Source organism: Rhipicephalus microplus, chromosome 2 (genome assembly GCF_043290135.1).
Source record: "Rhipicephalus microplus isolate Deutch F79 chromosome 2, USDA_Rmic, whole genome shotgun sequence".
NCBI classification, from domain to species: Eukaryota; Metazoa; Arthropoda; class Arachnida; order Ixodida; family Ixodidae; genus Rhipicephalus; species Rhipicephalus microplus.
In genome coordinates this window covers 237,281,814-237,296,100 of record NC_134701.1, presented here as the reverse complement: position 1 = coordinate 237,296,100, position 14,287 = coordinate 237,281,814, and the positions used below count along the sequence as shown (strand labels likewise).

At 48.2% G+C, this 14,287-nt stretch overlaps 1 protein-coding gene across 2 annotated transcripts in view; it reads right to left on the bottom strand.

Moving 5' to 3' along the window:
* LOC119170238 (proton channel OtopLc) overlaps window positions 1–14,287 on the bottom strand; it is a 46,264-nt gene that overhangs the window by 7,642 nt on the left and 24,335 nt on the right. The window contains exon 1 of one of the 2 annotated variants that reach the window (XM_037421347.2): window positions 13,552–13,877. The exons of the other annotated variant lie outside the window; for it this stretch is intronic. The gene's annotated coding sequence lies outside the window, so the exon portion shown is untranslated. Of the gene's footprint in view, window positions 1–13,551; window positions 13,878–14,287 lie in introns of those variants that run through there. 2 annotated transcript variants of the gene reach the window in all.

The window sequence follows — 14,287 nt, the reverse complement described above, 5'->3', positions numbered from 1 at the left end:
TTCATCGGACAATCTTTTTTTGAATGGTTCGAATTTCATAAATGCCAAAAGAAAGAAAGAAGCCGCAAGACAGACCAATTAGTCCAGTTCTGTGATAATAATTATTGTTCGGGTCGTATACGTGCAAACGCTACGATATGATTATGAGGCATGCATTAGTAGAGCGCTCCGGAAGTTTCTACCCCTTGGGGTTTTTTTTTTCACGAGCACCCGTGGTGCGTGCGCTTAAATCAAAGTACACGGGCCTCATGTATTTTCACCTCAATCAAAAATGAGCCTGCTGCGGTGGGGATCGAACACGGAACATTTGAGTGAGATGTACCAACCACTGTGCCACCGTGGAGGGTCAGTTTGGTGGTATCGATCGCCTTCACGACATTAAGAGTGCACTAGTTACAGCCTCTAGTATACGCAACTCCAGCTGTCTATACCCACATGTCTATACTCTATCGTATTTCTGTTCATACTCTTTCTAAACTGCTTGTACTATTTTAGCCGTCCATAATATTTCAGCTGCCCATGCAGTCAGCTGCCCATGCAGTTATGCAAACCTAAGCTTGCACAGCTTGTGTACGCGTAGTTGTTTTGGTTAATGTAGTAAATCCTGGGGATACCGAATTATCATACTTGGCAGCAACTGCCATCATTGTGTTAATGACAGATGTACCGTTTCTGTGAAGTTTTCGCGAATTAAGCCGCGTGTGACGCATCTCGGTTCGCACTTGTTCCTCTCATGTAGTGACGGAACTGCGTAGTTCTGTGGCTTACGCCCGGAGGCGGCGTATCTATATAAGCCACCTCCCTCGCTTTAGCAAGAGAAACAGATCGGCTGCTTGGCAGCGACAGAACCGAGAGTGAAATCTTGAGTAATGGCCAGACAAAAGGGCGGGAGATAGCACACTTATCGTCACGGCCTCCTCTGTACCGAGCCACGCAGACAGTCCACGTTCACACGTTCGGTGTCAGATTTCTCGGGGCTCGCTGATGCTCTTCCTGCTTCAATGTGCTACTTACGACAGTTAGTTTTTAAAGGAAATCGCTTCGAACGTATTTTCCTTTTTTTTTTTCACCTAATGTCACTATCGATGATTGTTGGTCGTAGATCAGAATCTCACCTTATCGATTTCGTCAATAACGCACCGCGTATTTTCTTTTTTTCACCCAATGTCACAACGCTTGCACAGAAAGATTACCAAGCGGGCCCTCGGTATCCCGATCAGGACGCGCACCGAGCGCCTGCTCCAGCTCGGAGAACACAATACGTTGGAGGAGATTGCCGAAGCGCAGGAGCGGGCCCAGCTCGCGCGCCTTTCGAGCTCCCAGACCGGCAGACATATACTCCGAGAGCTCGGTCACTATCCGGCTGAAGTGGACGAGAAGATGAGACAGGTGCCCCGTGAAATTCGCGACCTCATCACCATGGCACCGATACCGAGGAATGTCCATCCCGAGCACAATCGTGGTAGGTGACGGGCTAGAGCTGGCACTCTTCCCAAGCAGATTCATAGTGAGGAGCACAGCGTCAGCTTTGTCGACGCGGCAGCGTACCGTGGGAGCCACGCCTTCTCCGCAGTCGTCGTCGACTCCAAACAACAAATCACCAACTGCGCATCGGTTCACACTGACGATCCGACGATTGCCGAGCAAGTGGCCATCGCCCTGGCCATCCTGGAAGGTGAAAGGGAGGTCATCTATAGTGACTCTAGGTCAGCTATTCGCGCTTTCGAGCACGGTGTAATCTCCAAGAAAGCCCTGCGCGTGCTCCAGAGTGGTGGCCGCGACGGCATCAAGCACCACGTACTGATTTGGTTTCCTGCACATGTTGGACAGGTCCAAGGCGCTCCCCCCAACCTCAACGAGTCTGCCCACGAGGCCGCGCGCGCACTAACCGACCGCGCGGGTTCCGGGCAACGATTCGGGGCCAACGGGGTTGCGGAAAACATGGACGCACCTGCCACGTACAACGAAATAACAAAATCTTTTTACCTCGCGCAGAGACTATATCCCCTCCCTCATCCAAATCTTAATAGGCCACAGGCCCTTACGCTCAGATTACTGCAGACCGACACGTACCCTAACCTGAGATCCCTTCACGCTATTTATCCTGACGTGTTCCCCAATGACGCTTGCCCCGCATGTGGGGATGTATCCACGCTGGCGCACATGCTCTGGGAGTGCAAGGCAATGTACACTAACCACAACACTACGTCGGTCAAGTGGGAGGTGGCCCTGCGCAGCTCCCTTCTGGCCGACCAACTTTGGGCCGTCCAGCAGGCCCGCGGAGCGGCCGATAGGCTTGGCCTAACGGTCCCGACGTGGGAGTCGCCCGCTGCGCGCTGACGCGCGCCTTGCAGGACCTCAATAAAGTTTCGCAACCAACCAACCCAATGTCACTATCGGTGATTGTTGGTCGCAGATCAGAATCTCACCTTATCGATTTCGTCAATAACGCACCGTGTATATTCTCGCGTTATCATGATGAGAATTGCATTCGTCAGCAGGAGATAACTATTTTAGCTCTTCAAGAAACAGGTATACTGTACTGCACAGATGTGCCAGTAAGCGAATCTGTAGCCGAATTCACAACATTTTTCGTGCGTACGTTCCTTTTCTAACGAACAGGACGCTCCTTGCGTGAGGGTTTTATACGAATATACGATACCTATCTTTGTTTCCTTTCTTTTTTTTTTAGAAATTACACAACAAACTTAATACAGTTCTTAATAGACATTTTGATTTATATAACACGCCTTGAAGCACATATCTTCGGTAAAGCGAATAAGACCTGATGAAAATGACGCATACACAAGCACTGGGCTGCAAGTGCGCTAATTTTTGCGTCATTTTTATGTGTGCGTGGTTGTTTCTTTAGAGCGTTGATTCAATAAAATCGTGGCTCACAAATTACATCGAATCAGTCCGTATTACATTATGGGTGGACGACATTGAGAGCAATGGCCAAACGCCGACGCCATGACCAGTAAAATCAACTGCAACAGCGTACAAAACTGGGTGAGTTAGAACTTTATGGTTCAAAACGCAGCGTAAAAAGACGACGCACAAGATGAAGGACGACGCAGGGCAAGCGCTGACCAGTAAAATGTACCGCTGCGGGAACCTCCGTTATTTGAATATTAGGACGTTACATAATATCGTCGGCGCGGGAAAAGTGACAGGAAAAGGTTTCCTAGTGGAAACAGGTATATCATATAGTCGCAGTTTGTACAGATATACGCACGCGCACATAGAAACACACGCATATCAGGAATCTCACCCTCCCTGCCTCCGAAATCAAATCTTGGCTGTGCCCCTCCGTAGTGCTCATTGACCAGTGACGTCATACTGCAGAGACAAAGAGAGACTGGAAGAGAGAGAGAGAAAAGGGGCGCTCTGAGCGAAGGGCCATCCGTTTCCTGAAACGAGGCATGTCCGACATTTTCTGGTGCTGTCGGGGGACCGTAATGAATGGCTGATTCGTTGACTTGGGATCGAGACGCTGAAGTATCTTCAGCTTTATTTTAAGAAAAATACTAAGAAGGAAACGTCGCACGCACTAAGTAAAACAAAAATGACCAGAAAGAGCATGAATTAAGAAGCATATGAACGAACTGACAAGGCCACTAGACAGGGAAAGAGAGGAGCGGAAAGAAAATGACACGCGCTATATGTTTGCCCGCGAGCGCAAGCGTGTTCTTATCGTTGTTCCGTCGCTGATTCGCTAGTCGGGCTCATGCAACTAATCGAGTGAGTACGGATCGTCACGCCGGTATTGTTTGCACATGGCTTTCAAAATATGAGTTTATGTCTTTTACGATATAAAGATGATCAGATTATAAAAGCAATCTCCTATCGAATTCGTCCGTACGTTTGAAATCACCCCAAACTGTCAAGAGCGATGTTCAAGCAAATTATGAAGGGCCACGTTTATAAACTCCCCCTCTCCCCTTTTATTGGTCGAGTTCACACGAAAACAAGCTTCGCAGCGGAGGCACATGTGAAAACGAAGGGACACGGCATGCTTCCCGCAATGACGTCCCTTTGGTCTCCGGCTTCATGGGGGTAAACAATGTTAAACAGCTCTTGGAATGCGACATCTGTCATCGTCAAAAACCCGCATGGCCATAACGTTCCGCTTTAAACAACGTTGGTACAGGTCCGACTGAGTAAAGGTAAGGGGCAGAATTGGCGCCCCCGAAACGCGCATGCCTGTCGAGGAGTAACTAGGCTTGCCGCGCTGGCCAAGGAACGGACTGCAGCCAAACTCAGCGCCGCCGCTCTCACGGTTCAGCCTCGAAAGTGGCTGTCGTCTTGCATCACTCCCGTCGATGCGCTGAGTTTGCACAGGCGCGCGGCTGTCGCCGCCTTCAAGGAACACATTGGCGAGGGGCTCTCGGACACCCGAATCGCGACGCCCATTGATTCGCGCCCTCCCAGCGTCCCGAAGAAGTAAACACGCCACGCTGAGCGCCGAGGTCTGTCCAATGAGCGGCACAAAAAGGAGGGCGGCAAGGCCACGACTCGGGACCGCCAGCGACCAAGGACGCCGGACGACGACGTTGGCACAACGGGATGAGCGGCATCGCTTCCACGGCTCGGTCGCGCCCCAGCAATGGAATACACATCTGCAGCATGCCGCATTCGTAGGCAGCTACGCGTTTGGCTTTACGTTGATGCCGCTGTTGTAGACACGATACACGTGCGCATTCTTGACGTGCACAAAAGGGGAATGCGAGCAGTAAAGAAGGCATTTGACGAGTATATGAACGAGAGAGCGGTGATACTATAGCGCTGTTTGCGAAGTGCCGCAGACCGCGCAATAAATGTCGTTCAAGCCTAGATGGTGCTTTATGAGACACGAAAGCTAAAAACGGGTTATGACTGAATACTCCCAAGTATTACGCATGATTGCACCCGAACGTAAATATAAAGACAGGGAGCGAGACATAATTTGAAAGCTTATCAAATCCGGGCTCCTTCGATTCTGTGGTAAAACTGTTTTATACAGCGGGAGCGGTTATGCAATCGCAGCAAGGGTCGCGTGCACCGTGGTTTTCCGCCGCCGGTGTCCGTAACCACTATCGCTTGAAATGAGAAAAGACTAATAAAGAACTCCAAGCACACATTGGGATTCGAATTCGGGTCTTCCGCGTGTCAGCGCAGTGTTGTACCGCAGAGTCACACCCGTTTTTTCCCCTTTATTCCACAGAGCCACGCTGGTGCTTGAAGCTTTGTTGCAAATTGGTTTTAGGCAGGCTTCGTGACGAAAAAAAAAATCGCGTTAATATGAGTAATAAAGCGTTTTAGAACAGCAGGCGTCACACAAAGCGAATTGCGTAACGAGTGCGGTCATCGAATGCTCCGACCAATTACAAAAGCTTGAGGCATGATTCTTCATCTTCGTGAGGCCACAGCATAACAAAAAAAAAAATTGCGCGAAATTTCGTAACGGTGCATATATAGCGTGTACCACGTACGCTTCTCCGAGGGATGGCATGGTGCATGCCTCCCTATACAACACAAAAAATTTGATGCTTAAGTGCGTTCTGCAGGACAAAAATGAAGCTTTTTCCATTCCATTTTATTGTGGAGTAGGGAGTACCCTGCAAGTGTGCCAGCAATGATCCAAAGGGTATTTAACAAAGGTTCTGAAATTTCCGGAGCCCTCCACCACAGCGCCTCTCATAATCATATGGTGGTTTTGGGACGGTAAACCCCACATCTATGACCTATAGCAAAGGATGTCAAAATTGATGACGTCAAGGGGTTTGGTGCGGATGTTTCTATATAAATGACGTCGTCATTCTCATTTTTTTTCTTGCGCGTTTTCTCGCCTGCCGAGTATCTTCTCGCAGCATGCGTGGTCATTTTGGAATTGGGAAAGACTACTTTGCTAATGCAAGAAAACTACTTTTTCTGTTTAATGTACCGTTATAATTACGGTGCAAACGCGATACAGTTCGTCTGACTGACACATCATAGCGGAAGGTCTACGCCTACTTTATACGCTATTGTTTCAAACTCATCACCTGTATATGCTGTAAATGTGCATGTGTGCGCGCTGATGACTACGTGGGAGCCGACACCATGAGTAGCGTATCCCATATGCGACTATGCTAAATTTTGTGAGACATCGTTTTCTAAACAAAAGGAAAAAGAAAAATATTCTGCCCAAGCTATTTAACAAACCTGCAGACTAATTTTTTGAGCGGGTAAGATTGGCCGACAGCGCACGGCCAGAAAGCGCTCGCGTAAAAAGCTCGTGAGAGACTTGGCAGCCCTTGCTGACGTCACACGCGAGAGGACATCGCTTCATAAATGACGAGTTTTATCACAGGTCTTGCGGCAGGTTATACATTGGGCAGACTGCGCGCTGCTTGAACATTCGCCTGCGAGAACAGTATACAATGCGCTGAAATCAGCCCAGGGTTTACATTTGTCCGCCCATTGCGAAAAGTGTGGCTGCGTACCTGAATTTTCGCGCACATCTGTCTTATACAGCCATCATGACATGAAAACTAGAGAGATTGCGGAAGCCTTTTTTATTAAAAAGAATATTGATAGTTGTGTTAGTTCACCGTCTACGTCACTGTTGGATTGTGAAATATCGTTTCTGGACGACACTTGATCGCGGTGGAACCTTCTCCTCAGTTGTTTCCATTTCTCATCTTTCCGGCATATAATTTCTTCTCGGAATAAACTGAGTTTCAGTCTGCGCTTGTATGTCTCTTTTCTTGTGTCCCGTCGGTTTGGGCTTCCAATTATTTCATTATGAATTATGACAGGATGCACGACACTCGTAACAGGTAACTAAATAAATACTTGTACTTGTCGTTTTGCTATACCATCGCTGTAGTATGAATGCCGCACAGATCTTTCGTCTTACGTTAATTACGGGTGCCTTGGACGAGTATGTATGTTCGTCTGGTGATGTCATTGAAATTTTGTCTGTCGAACCGCCATAGCAAGTGTATTGCATTAAATTCATTACTGCTGTTAGACTAAAGGCAACGACACTTCCGTGTGCCAGTTAGGAAAGACCGCGACATCTCATTCTTGCAATGCCGGAGAGACAGAGTACCCGTCCTGAAAGCACATGAATGAACGGACTTAGCGTACAAGCGAATTAAATAATTATTTAATTAGTTAGAAATTATTATTTAGTTATGGTGCTTCGACCCTTTCACAATTTTATCACAGCCGGTGTCATCGAGGAAGGACGACGAGCTCAGTATAAAGATAACGATTTGCTCGTGACAAGAGAAGACGGAGAGATCTACTTTCAAACGAATTTGGATTTTTTTTCGTTGATCATCGTGTATTGTTAAACTTTTTTCTATGATAACTAACTGAAATAAAGGCATCCTGTGCATATTTAGTTTTACGTGACTTTGTGTCACTCAAGTTGTAAAAGGGATCCACTTCAACGAACATACGGTAATAACAAGTAACGTCCATGCCGGAGTGTGCCCTGTAAATGCATCTTTAAATGACTTGTTTATATACATGAAGGCAGATTTGCCAGACACTTACCTGTGGGTGAGCCACAGGCTTAATCTTTAATCCGAGAGTCGACATGGTGTCACCGTGCTAGCAACGTCTATACTATCACAATCAAATAAAACCCGCGCAGCAGCAAACTTTCGCGATGGTATAGTGCGCGCCATTCAGTGATTACAATTGACAGGAACGCGCACCGTGGCCGGCAGCTGCGTGTATATATGCGTATACCAGTTCATGGTGATAACTGGAAGGCGCACACTATACCATCGCGAAGACTCGCCGCTGTTCGGGTTTCATTTGACGCAGATAGTGCTTGTTTGCGTGCAATTAATGCGTTTTGGCGTATAAGCCATTCTCTCGACCAGCTCGAAAGAGCTGCATGTTTGTGCGCCCTTGATACAACGTCGTTGTGGTAAACGATTTCGCGCATAAATTGTAGCAAGGCCTAAATTGTAGCAAGGACTGCAGCAGTGACATAACTGTAGCAATGACAATTGTTGGGGTTTTACGTTCCAAGACCATGTTTTGATTATGGGTAAAGGGCTGCAAAAATTTCTACCCTCTTAAGGTTCTGTAATGTGTACCTAAATGCAGACGCCCCGGCGTTGGATGTAGGTATACGTTGAATAGGCCGTCAAAATGTGGCCTGTGCGATTGGGATACGATCCCTCTATACTTAGTCGATCACTGTAACCACTAGACAACCGTGATGGCTGTATAAGCTATAGCAATTCAATTTTGAGATGTTTGAGAGATCTGCATTGCGCGTTGCTATATATGTATATGTTAAGTATGAATAACCCTCTAAGTCGATCACTGTCTTATAAGCACACAGAGTGCTCGGCCCATATCTTCGCGAGTTCACTGTAATGGCTCCAACGCACAAGTCAACTCGCACATGCGACGACGCAATATACCACTAAGCTGTATATGTTGTTACGACCGCCATCGGTAGGCGCCATGCTGTCGCTGAGAAGCGTAGCCGGGCCGCGTTCCCACGCCTGGAACCCAGGTTTTCTTGGAACCAGCGTCGAGATCTGACGGGGGAGCGGCGCTCTTTTGACCCTCAAACAAGTAGCCGACTCGCCGAATGCTTATGCCCGCCAGGTATTGTCACTGTTAGCCGGCGGATGAGACGTCACGTCGCCACGAAGCGGTAAGCTGTTCCAGAGGGGACAACAAAGACAGCGTCTTCCTTTGTAGAAACGGCGACCGCCGCCTCAAAGTGACCTGCTAATTGAGCAGAGAGGTTGGCGGACCGTTTGATCTCTGCTGTCCGAAGCTTGGGATCCCTCGACCAGTGACACACACGACGAGCAAGAGCCCCTCTGGCGCCACCTTTAAGTGCAGTGATCTTGACTCGAAATTGGCTGTTCACGTGCGCCGTGCCTGCTCGTACCCCTCACCTGTTGTGTGTATGTGATTGGTGTTCGACTGAAGAAGGAGGAGCCCGATAGGGCTTATAACGGCGCCGCAGAGTGCAGGACGTCGCTCTGAACCAACTAAAGGTTCAACCACCACGTTCGTAGTTTATGAAGGCTCTGAACCAACTAAAGGTTCAACCACCACGTTCGTAGTTTGTGAAGGCTCTGAACCAAGAAAAGGTTTAACCACCACGCTCGTGGTTTGTGAACTCTTAACCTCATGCTGTAAATATTTGTAAATAGTGCCATAAACCTTGTTTGTTTTTCGTATCCCCATCTTGTAAGCGCTCGTTTCCTCAATACGAAGCTACTCCACGCTACCACAGCACCCCGGGATTCCCAACAACTGGTGATCAGCGGTGGGATCGCGACAATGTGTAATGGGTACGATTCTGGGAATATACACGCGTCGCAGGGCTATTGACGGTGCTATAAACAAGCGAGGTGGCAGATTTACGCCGCGCAAGAAGGGAATGCGACAGAGCTTTCGGTTATACGTTTCACACGCACGCAGCTCTGCGACAGCGGACCGCGAGCCGAGTAAGCCATGTCACCGGAGAAGAGCCGCGAGTGACGACACACATGATTTCTCGGAGCGATTTGCACAGCCGGCGTCAGCAGCAGAGCGACTGGCGCGGTTTCCCCTTGCCGTCGCGATTACGCAAACGGCTCTTTGCGGGTGCCTGGACGATTCACGAGCGGTCGAACTTCCGACATGTATATATAGGCACCAGCAGTTCGTACCAGCGCTGTGGCACGTTTTCATTCTTTTTTTACCCCCTTTCTGGAAGCGAGTATAACAGCGTAACATGGTCCATGGAGAGAGCGCACTGGTAGCGTGCTTGCATGAAGCTGATCAGTTGCTAAGCGTTATTTTTCTGCTGACCGCGTGGCCAGACACCCATTAATGATTGTGAAGCTGCAGGGATCTATGTTGTTACCTTTCAATGTCTCGTGAAAGGGGTGCGGACGAAGTACTTCTATGAACGATCGGTTAGTGATCGGTGTTCCCCGGTGTTTCCATTTCTGAACGAGTCCCAATAACATAAATGGGCACTAAACTGAGACATCGATTGACTTCACACTGATAAACCTTCGTTTGAAAATTGTACAATGGCTAATTTTCATGATAAGAAAAAAAAGAAGATAATTGTTTTATTTAAATTTTTTTCGCTCAGTTGTCCGCACATGCATGAATGTTAGCGTGACGTCACGAATTTCAAAGTACCTTTCCCGCATACTTTGGCATCATTCGCTTAACAAATTGTCCCGAAACTCGATACGTTCATTTTCTTACCCCCTTATAGGACAACGTAGTTAACGTTTAGCGATTACGTTGCTACGTAGGCCCTGTAATAGACGCCGTCATAATCTATGACGTCATAGGGCGATTTAGTGCGGGAGCTTCAACGTGGCGTCGTTATTCCGGCTGTGGCGGCTGCATTTCCGATGGAGGCGGAAATGTTGTAGGCCCGTGTACTCAGATTTGGGTGCACGTTAAAGAACCCCAGGTGGTCAAAATTTCCGGAGCCCTCCACTACGGCGTCTCTCATAATCAAATGGTGGTTTTGGGACGTTAAACCCCACATATCAATCAATATCAATCAACGTGGCGTCGTTACTGGTACTTTATTTCTGCGCGTTTTCTCACGGCAAGAGTTGTACGTTTGGAGTTGTGATAGAATAATTGGCCGATACGAGAAGAACAGAACAAAATAAGCGGTGCAGGGCGGCCTAGTGGCCATCGCGTTTTTTTTTCCGTCGCCCGGTGTGTGTTAATTTGCGCCGTCAACTCCTTTAAAAGTGTTTCTTTAGAGCTTCGGCGATACGAAAAGAGAACTTAAGCGTTCAGCTCGACGTGGCCGATGACTTTGAGAGGATCAGCATTCCCGGCTTATCTGGATAGCTTATTCGAAGAAATGTTCAGTTAGAGTGAGTGGACCGTGTACATAAGATTAGATGTTCAACAATGTAGACACGTTAAACAAGTCCGATAAATCATAGGCGCTGTACGAAAAATCTTTGAGCACGCATAGCTTGATGCCTTGAGAAATATCGCGCGTTTCATAGACGAGAAACTATATTGTTTCTGGTGACTAGGACCAGGTGTCACGAGTCAAATGTAAAGTCAGTGTCAAATGTTTAGAGACCACGAGGCACAAGAAAAAAAAACAATGTTTCCATGTGTGCTTTGCAGCCTTGAAGTTACAAAAGTATACGGCCGGTTTTGAAACACAACATGCACTGTGCAGTTCGACCGAATAAAGTCTCAAATTCCTGAAAAATTCAGTTTTCACGAACTCGGTGGTGTTTAAACCTTTGACGCCGACAGTACATTGAACTAAATGGCGGTAGTGTTAAGCTGCAGGTTGTTGCGTGGCATTCATAACTTTCCAGACATATCATTTAGTCTTTTCTTGCGAAAGTGGCCAATCGAAATGCCAGCGTGACGGGCAGAAGCTCGGGTACGCGGAGGTGTAAGCGATCGCAGCAGTGCATTCGCATAGCGAAGCACATAAACTTATGTTGGCGCATTTGGCGCGCAAAAAGTACGTCACTCGTCGGCCTTTTCGGGGCTATTTCGGTCGGTGCACTGACCTTTCTTTCGCCTGCATCATTAGAGCTCTTCGAAGCGAGCTTGCTAAGGTAAAATTATCCCGAAAAATAGCGTTCGCTAGCTTGCAAAAGCTTCACTGCGTTTGCGTAACTGAGTTCACAGCGCGCATCGTTAAGCAATTCCAAGTTTGCGACAGTGAAAGGAATGATGACCCTTCGCACTGTTTGCGGAATGAAAAAAAAAACATTGCATTATTGACATGAACCAACTTACAACCAACAGCTTTGTAGAGAGCAAACATTGTTTGGAGTTATGCTGACGTATGACCTATCGCATTCAAAATATGCGCGTAACCAAAGTCAGTGGACAAATGTGAAAATAGAGAAAAATGCTTCGCATCGGCCAGTACGTGCACTTGTGAACGCTTGGCGAGTTTCGCCATAGCTTGTTTCACCATGGTTTTGTCTCCATCTATCCGTATCGGATTTTCATAGCTTACGTATTAAGGTGCACTCGCGGTAGCAAGACAGGCTTTCAGCAATGGCATAGCGTTTCGACGGCAGAGATATTGAAAAGCTTCAGTTAGTTCAGGTGTAAAAATAATGCGGCAGAAGGAACCTGGACACCTTTGTGGTGAGGCCTGTTAAAGCACGACTGTAGCTGAATGCGTGAAGTCGACGTGAGCAGAAATCCGGACGTAGTGGAGGGATGTTCTCAGAGCAACAACAACGGAACTGACAGCATTACTTTCATGGCAAAACACTAACAAAAGGTTGTGGCGAAGGGCGCTGCTCTTACTATACGGTGTTTTTTTCGTCACGCAAAGAAAAAAGTTGACTGCCATGCAGTTATCGTAATTGCCCCGATTTCATGTCGAGTTAGCTGTTGTAACACACCAACGAATTCTCTTCAGCAGCGTGGCAGAATACGCGTGTGGGAAGCATGAAAAACTCACAGGGCGCCTAAGACAACCAATTAAAACAGGAGAAAAATTGGGCATATATGTGAAGGATTGTTTGTGCCTCGCGTTTGACTCCTTTAAAACTCCCTACGCTGCTTAGAGGCATTCGGGCTCGCCAATTGCAGATCAACCAATTCATACATCGCTAACAGCTGCGTGACCTTGTTATAGTTGATAAGTATACGACTCTGATTCTCCCGGAGGAACAGAATGCAGCTACAAAACTAATCTGTGTTGGTTCATCAGAGTGAATGCCTTTACAATCAAAAGAAAAAAGTACATCTGCCTGGTGATCGAATCAAGGCTCGACCGTGTGGGATAGGGTGGAGGCTAGCAGATGATATCACAACAGCGAATTAGTCGACAACTATAGGGGCATCAGAATAATCAATAGCCTGCTACGTCATGTGGATGTACCATGAGGCGGCAAGAGACTGTTATGTCAGATGGATGCCGATTTTCCCTTCCATGACCTGAATTCTTTGCCTCTGTCTGATGATGCAGTGTAGCTTCTAATGCTCTCCTTATCTTCATGTTAGTGATCGTCACGTTTTCTTTTTTCAGGTGAGAAACACTGTACCTTTCATTGAGGTGGAATAGTCGTTGAGCATCGCAGAGATCGTGCTTACAGTAAGTTTTGCTGAACGAGCTTTCAACGTTCATTATCACGACTACGCTCGGGTTGAAATGCCGTCGGAGATGCGTCGTAATGGTTAAGCCCTCGGACGTCTATATTTAAAGATGGAGGGCTCCACCTTGTCGTGCGATCCCAGAAGGTGGAACTTGCATACTGACGGCGCTAAAATCATGGCCTTCCCTTATGGTTCAAGAATACAAGAGCATAGTGACCACCACATTGCTAAACTTTCCAGGTGTTACGGCCTTCTCGTTAGGTGTAACATTCGCCAGACTACCGCCCACAGCTGGAGAGGTACATATCTGTCCGGCGGGAGGCTTGCTTTCGGGGGTACGACCGCCAAACAATATGCTTCTGGCAGCAAACTGACCACATCCCAACTACTCCTTTATCCGACCTATATATACAACCCGGAAGAAGATCTTTCCCAGTCCCCTCTGTAGCGGTTATTGCCATCAGTTGGCATCCTTACCTCCGCAGCGCACCGTTCTTGCTTCGCGGGAAGCCAACTGTCAATCCTCTGAGAAGACCACCGGTCGTTGTCGGCGAGTCGTTGTCATCGTGGTACGGTCCGCGAGTCTCATCACAGCCGGGTCCTTTCCTCACAGAATGGGTAAACAACAATAAGAGCTGACGGAGTGACGTGCAGTGTCACCGAAGGCAACAGCACTGGCGCGGCGGGCCGCGCTTGAAGCTCGCCGATCAGCGGCGTCCCGCGCGCGGAGGCGAGAGTGGCGCGGTCCGCAGCATCCGGCGGGCGCAACTTGGACCGATGCGCCTCTCTGGACAAGCAACCCGGCCTGCGTTGCGACTCGGAGAGGGTGTGCGCGCGGGATGGGTCGCCCCGGCAGCCCGCTGTAGCCCGCCGCGTGGCGCTTCGGGGCGAGACTTGATTTTGACGAGGAAGGCGAGGGCGACTTGTGCCCCTCTGCTGCCTTCCCGGTTGCAAGTGCACCGAGACACTTTCCCGTGTTTACTTTCTCTTCACTTTCTTGGACCCGATGTTGTTGCAGGGCATCGTCCCGCCGCACCTCCAAAACGAGCGTCCTACCTCTGTAAAGGGAAGCAGCTAAAGCCCGGTACGCTCTTGCGAGCTCCCTGTTCGAGTAGAACTTAATGCCACGTTTATTAACTGTGCTGGCTTTCCATGACGAGGTGTCTTTTTCATCTACGCTACTGAGCCTAATACTACGGTAAGCATGCGAAAT